Here is a 13,235-nt window from a genome sequence, read left to right on the forward strand (position 1 = left end):
GATTAAACCACGCCTGTGCATTGAGTGATTAACCCGCACCTGTTCATTGAGTGATTAAACCACGTCTGTTCATTGAGTGATTAACCCACACCTGTTCATTGACTGATTAACCCAGGTCTGTTCATGGAGTGATTAAGTGACACCTGTTCCTTGAGTGATTAACTCACACCTGTTCATTGACTGATTAACGCACGTCTGTTCATCGAGTGATTAACCCACACCTGTTCATTGAGTGATTAAACCACGCCTGTTCATTCATGATTAACTCACACCTGTTCATTGAGTGATTAACCCACATCTGTTCATTGAGTGATTATCCCACGCCTGTTCATTGAGTGATTAACCTACGCCTGGTCATTGACTGATTAACCCACACCTGTTCATTGAGTGATTAACCCACGTCTGTTCATTGAGTGCTTAACCTACGCCTGTTCATTGAGTGACTAGCCCACGCAAGTTCATTGAATGATTAACCCACGCCTGGTCATTGAGTGATTAACTCAGACCTGTTCATTGAGTGATTAACCCACGTCGGTTCATTGAGTGATTAACCCACATCTGTTCATTGAGTGATTAACCCACGTCTGTTCAATGAGTGATTAACCCAAACCTGTTCAGTGAGTGATTAACCGACGTCTGTTCATTGAGTGATTAACCAACATCTGTTCATTGAGTGATTAACCCACGTCTGTTCATTGAGTGATTAACTCACACCTGTTCATTGAGTGATTAACTCACACCTGTTCATTGAGTGATTAACCCACGTCTGTTCATTGAGTGATTAACCAACATCTGCTCATTGAGTGATTAACCCACACATGTTCATTGAGTGATTAACCGACACCTGTTCATTGAGTGATTAACCCACACATGTTCATTGAGTGATTAACCCACACCTGTTCATTGAGTGATTAACTCACACCTGTTCATTGAGTGATTAACTCACACCTGTTCATTGAGTGATTAACCCATGTCTGTTCATTTGATTGTTTAAACCACACCTGTTCATTGAGTGATTAACCCACACATGTTCATTGAGTGATTAACCCACACCTGTTCATTGAGTGATTAACCCACACCTGTTCATTGAGTGATTAAACCACACCTGTTCATTGAGTGATTAACCCACACCTGTTCATTGAGTGATTAACCCACACCTGTTCATTGAGTGATTAAACCACATCCGTTCGTTGAGTGATTAACTCCACACCTGTTCTTTGAGTGATTAAGCTACGTCTGTTCATTGACTGATTAACCCGCGTCTGTTCATTGAGTGATTAACTCACACCTGTTCATTGAGTGATTAACCCACACCTGTTCATTGAGTGATTATCCCACTCCTGTTCATTGAGTGAGTAACCCACGCCTGGTCATTCAGTGATTAACCCACACCTTTCATTGACTGATTAACCCAGATCTGTTCATTGAGTGATTAAGTCACACCTGTTCATTGAGTGATTAAGTCACAACTGTTCGTTGAATGATTAACACCACACCTGTTCATTGACTGATTAACCCACACCTGTTCATTCAGTGATTAACCCATGTCTGTTCAATGAGTAATTATCCCATGCCTGTTCATTGAGTGATTAAACCACGCCTGGTCATTGAGTGATTAACCCACACCTGTTCATTGAGTGATTATCCCACGCCTGTTAAGTGAGTGATTAACCCACGCCTGATCATTGAGTGATTAACCCACATCTGTTCATTGAGTGATTAACTCACACCTGTTCATTGAGTGATTAACCCACACCTGTTCATTGAGTGATTATCCCACTCCTGTTCATTGAGTGAGTAACCCACGCCTGGTCATTCAGTGATTAACCCACACCTTTCATTGACTGATTAACCCAGATCTGTTCATTGAGTGATTAAGTCACACCTGTTCATTGAGTGATTAAACCACGCCTGTTCATTCATGATTAACTCACACCTGTTCATTGAGTGATTAACCCACATCTGTTCATTGAGTGATTATCCCACGCCTGTTCATTGAGTGATTAACCTATGCCTGGTCATTGACTGATTAACCCACACCTGTTCATTGAGTGATTAACCCACGTCTGTTCATTGAGTGCTTAACCTACGCCTGTTCATTGAGTGACTAGCCCACGCAAGTTCATTGAATGATTAACCCATGCCTGGTCATTGAGTGATTAACTCACACCTGTTCATTGAGTGATTAACCCACGTCGGTTCATTGAGTGATTAACCCACATCTGTTCATTGAGTGATTAACCCACGTCTGTTCAATGAGTGATTAACCCAAACCTGTTCATTGAGTGATTACCCGACGTCTGTTCATTGAGTGATTAACCAACATCTGTTCATTGAGTGATTAACCCACGTCTGTTCATTGAGTGATTAACTCACACCTGGTCATTGAGTGATTAACTCACACCTGTTCATTGAGTGATTAACTCACACCTGTTCATTGAGTGATTAACCAACATCTGCTCATTGAGTGATTAACCCACACATGTTCATTGAGTGATTAACCCACACCTGTTCATTGAGTGATTAACCCACACATGTTCATTGAGTGATTAACCCACACCTGTTCATTGAGTGATTAACTCACACCTGTTCATTGAGTGATTAACTCACACCTGTTCATTGAGTGATTAACACCATGTCTGTTCATTTGATTGTTTAAACCACACCTGTTCATTGAGTGATTAACCCACACATGTTCATTGAGTGATTAACCCACACCTGTTCATTGAGTGATTAACCCACACCTGTTCATTGAGTGATTAACTCACACCTGTTCATTGAGTGATTAACCCATGTCTGTTCATTGATTGTTTAAACCACACCTGTTCATTGAGTGATTAACCCACACCTGTTCATTGAGTGATTAACCCACACCTGTTCATTGAGTGATTAAACCACATCCGTTCGTTGAGTGATTAACTCCACACCTGTTCTTTGAGTGATTAAGCTACGTCTGTTCATTGACTGATTAACCCGCGTCGGTTCATTGATTGATTAACTCACACCTGTTCATTGAGTGATTAACCCACACCTGTTCATTGAGTGATTATCCCACTCCTGTTCATTGAGTGAGTAACCCACGCCTGGTCATTCAGTGATTAACCCACACCTTTCATTGACTGATTAACCCAGATCTGTTCATTGAGTGATTAAGTCACACCTGTTCATTGAGTTATTAAACCACGCCTGTTCATTCATGATTAACGCACACCTGTTCATTGAGTGATTAACCCACATCTGTTCATTGAGTGATTAACCTACGCCTGTTCATTGAGTGATTAACCCACGCATGTTCATTGAATTATTCACCCACACCTGGTCATTGAGTGATTAACTCACACCTGTTCATTGAGTGATTAACCCACGTCTGTTCATTGAGTGATTAACCAACATCTGTTCATTGAGTGATTAACCCACGTCTGTTCAATGAGTGATTAACCGACATCTGTTCATTGAGTGATTAACCAACATCTGTTCATTGAGTGATTAACCCACGTCTGTTCATTGAGTGATTAACTCACACCTGTTCATTGAGTGATTAACCCACACCTGTTCATTGAATGATTAAACCACGCCTGTGCATTGAGTGATTAACCTGCACCTGTTCATTGAGTGATTAACCCACGTCTGTTCATTGAGTGATTAACCCACACCTGTTCATTGACTGATTAACTCACACCTGTTCATTGAGTGATTAACTCACACCTGTTCATTGAGTGATTAACTCACACCTGTTCATTGAGTGATTAACTCACACCTGTTCATTGACTGATTAACCCAGGTCTGTTCATTGAGTGATTAACTCACACATGTGCATTGAGTGATTAACCCACACCTGTTCATTGAGTGATTAACTCACCCCTGTTCATTGAGTGATTAACCCACACCTGTTCATTGAGTGATTAACCCACACCTGTTCATTGAGTGATTAACTCACACCTGTTCATTGACTGATTAACCCAGGTCTGTTCATTGAGTGATTAACTCACACCTGTTCATTGAGTGATTAACTCACACCTGTTCATTGAGTGATTAACTCACACCTGTTCATTGAGTGATTAACCCACACCTGTTCATTGAGTGATTAACCGACGTCTGTTCATTGAGTGATTAACGCACACCTGTTCATTGAGTGATTAACACACACCTGTTCATTGAGTGGTTAATTCACACCTGTTCATTGAGTGATTAACCCACACCTGTTCATTGAGTGATTAACTCACACATGTTCATTGACTGATTAACCCAGGTCTGTTCATTGAGTGAATAACTCACACCTGTTCATTGAGTGATTAACCCACACCTGTTCATTGAGTGATTAACTCACACCTGTCAATTGACTGATTAACCCACACCTGTTCATTGAGTGATTAACCGACGTCTGTTCATTGAGTGATTAACCAACATCTGTTCATTGAGTGATTAACCCACGTCTGTTCATTGAGTGATTAACTCACACCTGTTCATTGAGTGATTAACCCACACCTGTTCATTGAATGATTAAACCATAACTATGCATTGAGTGATTAAAGCGCACCTGTTCATTGAGTGATTAACCCAAGTCTGTTCATTGAATGATTAACCCACACCTGTTCATTGAGTGATTAACTCACACCTGTTCATTGAGTGATTAACCCACGTCTGTTCATTGAGTGATTAACCTACGCCTGTTCATTGAGTGACTAGCCCACGCAAGTTCATTGAATGATTAACCCACGCCTGGTCATTGAGTGATTAACTCACACCTGTTCATTGAGTGATTAACCCACGTCGGTTCATTGAGTGATTAACCCACATCTGTTCATTGAGTGATTAACCCACGTCTGTTCAATGAGTGATTAACCCAAACCTGTTCATTGAGTGATTAACCGACGTCTGTTCATTGAGTGATTAACCAACATCTGTTCATTGAGTGATTAACACACGTCTGTTCATTGAGTGATTAACTGACACCTGTTCATTGAGTGATTAACTCACACCTGTTCATTGAGTGATTAACGCACGTCTGTTCATTGAGTGATTAACCAACATCTGCTCATTGAGTGATTAACCCACACATGTTCATTGAGTGATTAACCCACACCTGTTCATTGAGTGATTAACCCACACATGTTCATTGAGTGATTAACCCACACCTGTTCATTGAGTGATTAACTCACACCTGTTCATTGAGTGATTAACTCACACCTGTTCATTGAGTGATTAACACCATGTCTGTTCATTTGATTGTTTAAACCACACCTGTTCATTGAGTGATTAACCCACACATGTTCATTGAGTGATTAACCCACACCTGTTCATTGAGTGATTAACCCACACCTGTTCATTGAGTGATTAACTCACACCTGTTCATTGAGTGATTAACCCATGTCTGTTCATTGATTGTTTAAACCACACCTGTTCATTGAGTGATTAACCCACACCTGTTCATTGAGTGATTAACCCACACCTGTTCATTGAGTGATTAACTCACACCTGTTCATTGAGTGATTAACCCACACCTGTTCATTGAGTGATTAACTCACACCTGTTCATTGAGTGATTAACCCACACCTGTTCATTGAGTGATTAACCAACATCTGCTCATTAAGTGATTAACCCACACATGTTCATTGAGTGATTAACCCACACCTGTTCATTGAGTGATTAACTCACACCTGTTCATTGAGTGATTAACTCACACCTGTTCATTGAGTGATTAACCCACGTCTGTTCATTGATTGTTTAAACCACACCTGTTCATTGAGTGATTAAGTCACAACTGTTCGTTGAATGATTAACACCACACCTGTTCATTGACTGATTAACCCACACCTGTTCATTCAGTGATTAACCCATGTCTGTTCAATGAGTAATTATCCCATGCCTGTTCATTGAGTGATTAAACCACGCCTGGTCATTGAGTGATTAACCCACACCTGTTCATTGAGTGATTAACCGACATCTGTTCATTGAGTGATTAACCAACATCTGTTCATTGAGTGATTAACCCACGTCTGTTCATTGAGTGATTAACTCACACCTGTTCATTGAGTGATTAACCCACACCTGTTCATTGAATGATTAAACCACGCCTGTGCATTGAGTGATTAACCTGCACCTGTTCATTGAGTGATTAACCCACGTCTGTTCATTGAGTGATTAACCCACACCTGTTCATTGAGTGATTAACTCACACCTGTTCATTGACTGATTAACCCAGGTCTGTTCATTGAGTGATTAACTCACACCTGTTCATTGAGTGATTAACCCACACCTGTTCATTGAGTGATTAACCCACACCTGTTCATTGAGTGATTAACTCACACCTGTTCATTGACTGATTAACCCAGGTCTGTTCATTGAGTGATTAACTCACACCTGTTCATTGAGTGATTAACTCACACCTGTTCATTGAGTGATTAACTCACACCTGTTCATTGAGTGATTAACCCACACCTGTTCATTGAGTGATTAACCGACGTCTGTTCATTGAGTGATTAACGCACACCTGTTCATTGAGTGATTAACACACACCTGTTCATTGAGTGGTTAATTCACACCTGTTCATTGAGTGATTAACCCACACCTGTTCATTGAGTGATTAACTCACACATGTTCATTGACTGATTAACCCAGGTCTGTTCATTGAGTGAATAACTCACACCTGTTCATTGAGTGATTAACCCACACCTGTTCATTGAGTGATTAACTCACACCTGTTCATTGACTGATTAACCCACACCTGTTCATTGAGTGATTAACCGACGTCTGTTCATTGAGTGATTAACCAACATCTGTTCATTGAGTGATTAACCCACGTCTGTTCATTGAGTGATTAACTCACACCTGTTCATTGAGTGATTAACATACACCTGTTCATTGAATGATTAAACCATAACTATGTATTGAGTGATTAAAGCGCACCTGTTCATTGAGTGATTAACCCAAGTCTGTTCATTGAATGATTAACCCACACCTGTTCATTGAGTGATTAACTCACACCTGTTCATTGAGTGATTAACCCACGTCTGTTCATTGAGTGATTAACCTACGCCTGTTCATTGAGTGATTAACTCACACCTGTTCATTGAGTGATTAACCCATGTCTGTTCATTGATTGTTTAAACCACACCTGTTCATTGAGTGATTAACCCACACCTGTTCATTGAGTGATTAACCCACACCTGTTCATTGAGTGATTAACTCACACCTGTTCATTGAGTGATTAACCCACACCTGTTCATTGAGTGATTAACTCACACCTGTTCATTGAGTGATTATCCCACACCTGTTCATTGAGTGATTAACCAACATCTGCTCATTGAGTGATTAACCCACACATGTTCATTGAGTGATTAACCCACACCTGTTCATTGAGTGATTAACTCACACCTGTTCATTGAGTGATTAACTCACACCTGTTCATTGAGTGATTAACCCACGTCTGTTCATTGATTGTTTAAACCACACCTGTTCATTGAGTGATTAAGTCACAACTGTTCGTTGAATGATTAACACCACACCTGTTCATTGACTGATTAACCCACACCTGTTCATTCAGTGATTAACCCATGTCTGTTCAATGAGTAATTATCCCATGCCTGTTCATTGAGTGATTAAACCACGCCTGGTCATTGAGTGATTAACCCACACCTGTTCATTGAGTGATTATCCCACGCCTGTTAAGTGAGTGATTAACCCACGCCTGGTCATTGAGTGATTAAGCCACATCTGTTCATTGAGTGATTAACTCACACCTGTTCATTGAGTGATTAACCCACACCTGTTCATTGAGTGATTATCCCACTCCTGTTCATTGAGTGAGTAACCCACGCCTGGTCATTCAGTGATTAACCCACACCTTTCATTGACTGATTAACCCAGATCTGTTCATTGAGTGATTAAGTCACACCTGTTCATTGAGTGATTAAACCACGCCTGTTCATTCATGATTAACTCACACCTGTTCATTGAGTGATTAACCCACATCTGTTCATTGAGTGATTATCCCACGCCTGTTCATTGAGTGATTAACCTACGCCTGGTCATTGACTGATTAACCCACACCTGTTCATTGAGTGATTAACCCACGTCTGTTCATTGAGTGATTAACCTACGCCTGTTCATTGAGTGACTAGCCCACGCAAGTTCATTGAATGATTAACCCACGCCTGGTCATTGAGTGATTAACTCACACCTGTGCATTGAGTGATTAACCCACGTCGGTTCATTGAGTGATTAACCCACATCTGTTCATTGAGTGATTAACCCACGTCTGTTCAATGAGTGATTAACCCAAACCTGTTCATTGAGTGATTAACCGACGTCTGTTCATTGAGTGATTAACCAACATCTGTTCATTGAGTGATTAACCCACGTCTGTTCATTGAGTGATTAACTCACACCTGTTCATTGAGTGATTAACTCACACCTGTTCATTGAGTGATTAACCCACGTCTGTTCATTGAGTGATTAACCAACATCTGCTCATTGAGTGATTAACCCACACATGTTCATTGAGTGATTAACCCACACCTGTTCATTGAGTGATTAACCCACACATGTTCATTGAGTGATTAACCCACACCTGTTCATTGAGTGATTAACTCACACCTGTTCATTGAGTGATTAACTCACACCTGTTCATTGAGTGATTAACACCATGTCTGTTCATTTGATTGTTTAAACCACACCTGTTCATTGAGTGATTAACCCACACATGTTCATTGAGTGATTAACCCACACCTGTTCATTGAGTGATTAACCCACACCTGTTCATTGAGTGATTAACTCACACCTGTTCATTGAGTGATTAACCCACGTCTGTTCATTGATTGTTTAAACCACACCTGTTCATTGAGTGATTAACCCACACCTGTTCATTGAGTGATTAACCCACACCTGTTCATTGAGTGATTAAACCACATCCGTTCGTTGAGTGATTAACGCCACACCTGTTCTTTGAGTGATTAAGCTACGTCTGTTCATTGACTGATTAACCCGCGTCTGTTCATTGATTGATTAACTCACACATTTTCATTGAGTGATTAACCCACACCTGTTCATTGAGTGATTATCCCACTCCTGTTCATTGAGTGAGTAACCCACGCCTGGTCATTCAGTGATTAACCCACACCTTTCATTGACTGATTAACCCAGACCTGTTCATTGAGTGATTAAGTCACACCTGTTCATTGAGTGATTAAACCACGCCTGTTCATTCATGATTAACGCACACCTGTTCATTGAGTGATTAACCCACATCTGTTCATTGAGTGATTAACCTACGCCTGTTCATTGAGTGATTAACCCACGCATGTTCATTGAATTATTCACCCACACCTGTTCATTGAGTGATTAACTCACACCTGTTCATTGAGTGATTAACCCACGTCTGTTCATTGAGTGATTAACCAACATCTGTTCATTGAGTGATTAACCCACGTCTGTTCAATGAGTGATTAACCGACATCTGTTCATTGAGTGATTAACCAACATCTGTTCATTGAGTGATTAACCCACGTCTGTTCATTGAGTGATTAACTCACACCTGTTCATTGAGTGATTAACCCACACCTGTTCATTGAATGATTAAACCACGCCTGTGCATTGAGTGATTAACCCGCACCTGTTCATTGAGTGATTAACCCACGTCTGTTCATTGAGTGATTAACCCACACCTGTTCATTTACTGATTAACTCACACCTGTTCATTGAGTGATTAACTCACACCTGTTCATTGAGTGATTAACCCACACCTGTTCATTGAGTGATTAACCCAGGTCTGTTCATTGACTGATTAACCCAGGTCTGTTCATTGAGTGATTAACTCACACATGTGCATTGAGTGATTAACCCACACCTGTTCATTGAGTGATTAACCCACACCTGTTCATTGAGTGACTAAATCACACCTGTTCATTGACTGATTAACCCAGGTCTGTTCATTGAGTGATTAACCCACGCCTGGTCATTGAGTGATTAACCCACACCTTTCTTTGACTGATTAACCCAAGTCTGTTCATTGAGTGATTAAGTGACACCTGTTCATTGAGTGATTAACTCACACCTGTTCATTGACTGATTAACGCACGTCTGTTCATTGAGTGATTAACCCACACCTGTTCATTGAGTGATTAACACACATCTGTTCAATGAGTAATTATCCCATGCCTGTTCATTCAGTGATTAAACCGCGCCTGTTCATTGAGTGATTAAACCACACCTGTTCATTGAGTGATTAAACCACGCCTGTTCATTGAGTGATTAACGCACAGTTGTTCATTGAGTGATTAACCCACACCTGTTCATTGAGTGACTAAATCACACCTGTTCATTGACTGATTAACCCAGGTCTGTTCATTGAGTGATTAACCCACGCCTGGTCATTGAGTGATTAACCCACACCTTTCTTTGACTGATTAACCCAAGTCTGTTCATTGAGTGATTAAGTGACACCTGTTCATTGAGTGATTAACTCACACCTGTTCATTGACTGATTAACGCACGTCTGTTCATTGAGTGATTAACCCACACCTGTTCATTGAGTGATTAACATACGTCTGTTCAATGAGTAATTATCCCATGCCTGTTCATTCAGTGATTAACCCACACCTGTTCATTGAGTGATTATCCCACTCCTGTTCATTGAGTGAGTAACCCACGCCTGGTCATTCAGTGATTAACCCACACCTTTCATTGACTGATTAACCCAGATCTGTTCATTGAGTGATTAAGTCACACCTGTTCATTGAGTGATTAAACCACGCCTGTTCATTCATGATTAACTCACACCTGTTCATTGAGTGATTAACCCACATCTGTTCATTGAGTGATTAACCAACATCTGCTCATTGAGTGATTAACCCACACATGTTCATTGAGTGATTAACCTACACCTGTTCATTGAGTGATTAACCCACACATGTTCATTGAGTGATTAACCCACACCTGTTCATTGAGTGATTAACTCACACCTGTTCATTGAGTGATTAACTCACACCTGTTCATTGAGTGATTAACACCATGTCTGTTCATTTGATTGTTTAAACCACACCTGTTCATTGAGTGATTAACCCACACATGTTCATTGAGTGATTAACCCACACCTGTTCATTGAGTGATTAACCCACACCTGTTCATTGAGTGATTAACTCACACCTGTTCATTGAGTGATTAACCCACTTCTGTTCATTGATTGTTTAAACCACACCTGTTCATTGAGTGATTAACCCACACCTGTTCATTGAGTGATTAACCCACACCTGTTCATTGAGTGATTAAACCACATCCGTTCGTTGAGTGATTAACGCCACACCTGTTCTTTGAGTGATTAAGCTACGTCTGTTCATTGACTGATTAACCCGCGTCTGTTCATTGATTGATTAACTCACACATGTTCATTGAGTGATTAACCCACACCTGTTCATTGAGTGATTATCCCACTCCTGTTCATTGAGTGAGTAACCCACGCCTGGTCATTCAGTGATTAACCCACACCTTTCATTGACTGATTAACCCAGACCTGTTCATTGAGTGATTAAGTCACACCTGTTCATTGAGTGATTAAACCACGCCTGTTCATTCATGATTAACGCACACCTGTTCATTGAGTGATTAACCCACATCTGTTCATTGAGTGATTAACCTACGCCTGTTCATTGAGTGATTAACCCACGCATGTTCATTGAATTATTCACCCACACCTGTTCATTGAGTGATTAACTCACACCTGTTCATTGAGTGATTAACCCACGTCTGTTCATTGAGTGATTAACCAACATCTGTTCATTGAGCGATTAACCCACGTCTGTTCAATGAGTGATTAACCGACATCTGTTCATTGAGTGATTAACCAACATCTGTTCATTGAGTGATTAACCCACGTCTGTTCATTGAGTGATTAACTCACACCTGTTCATTGAGTGATTAACCCACACCTGTTCATTGAATGATTAAACCACGCCTGTGCATTGAGTGATTAACCCGCACCTGTTCATTGAGTGATTAACCCACGTCTGTTCATTGAGTGATTAACCCACACCTGTTCATTGACTGATTAACTCACACCTGTTCATTGAGTGATTAACTCACACCTGTTCATTGAGTGATTAACCCACACCTGTTCATTGAGTGATTAACTCACACCTGTTCATTGAGTGATTAACTCACACATGTGCATTGAGTGATTAACCCACACCTGTTCATTGAGTGATTAACTCACCCCTGTTCATTGAGTGATTAACCCACACCTGTTCATTGAGTGATTAACACACACCTGTTCATTGAGTGATTAACTCACACCTGTTCATTGACTGATTAACCCAGGTCTGTTCATTGAGTGATTAACTCACACCTGTTCATTGAGTGATTAACTCACACCTGTTCATTGAGTGATTAACCCACACCTGTTCATTGAGTGATTAACCGACGTCTGTTCATTGAGTGATTAACTCACACCTGTTCATTGAGTGATTAACACACACCTGTTCATTGAGTGGTTAATTCACACCTGTTCATTGAGTGATTAACCCACACCTGTTCATTGAGTGATTAACCCACGTCTGTTCATTGATTGTTTAAACCACACCTGTTCATTGAGTGATTAAACCACGCCTGTTCATTGAGTGATTAACGCACAGTTGTTCATTGAGTGATTAACCCACACCTGTTCATTGAGTGATTAACTCACACCTGTTCATTGAGTGATTAACTCACACCTGTTCATTGAGTGATTAACCCACGTCTGTTCATTGATTGTTTAAACCACACCTGTTCATTGAGTGATTAAGTCACAACTGTTCGTTGAATGATTAACACCACACCTGTTCATTGACTGATTAACCCACACCTGTTCATTCAGTGATTAACCCATGTCTGTTCAATGAGTAATTATCCCATGCCTGTTCATTGAGTGATTAAACCACGCCTGGTCATTGAGTGATTAACCCACACCTGTTCATTGAGTGATTATCCCACGCCTGTTAAGTGAGTGATTAACCCACGCCTGGTCATTGAGTGATTAACACACATCTGTTCATTGAGTGATTAACTCACACCTGTTCATTGAGTGATTAACCCACACCTGTTCATTGAGTGATTATCCCACTCCTGTTCATTGAGTGAGTAACCCACGCCTGGTCATTCAGTGATTAACCCACACCTTTCATTGACTGATTAACCCAGATCTGTTCATTGAGTGATTAAGTCACACCTGTTCATTGAGTGATTAAACCACGCCTGTTCATTCATGA

Source organism: Pristiophorus japonicus, chromosome 4 (genome assembly GCF_044704955.1).
Source record: "Pristiophorus japonicus isolate sPriJap1 chromosome 4, sPriJap1.hap1, whole genome shotgun sequence".
Taxonomy (NCBI): domain Eukaryota; kingdom Metazoa; phylum Chordata; class Chondrichthyes; family Pristiophoridae; genus Pristiophorus; species Pristiophorus japonicus.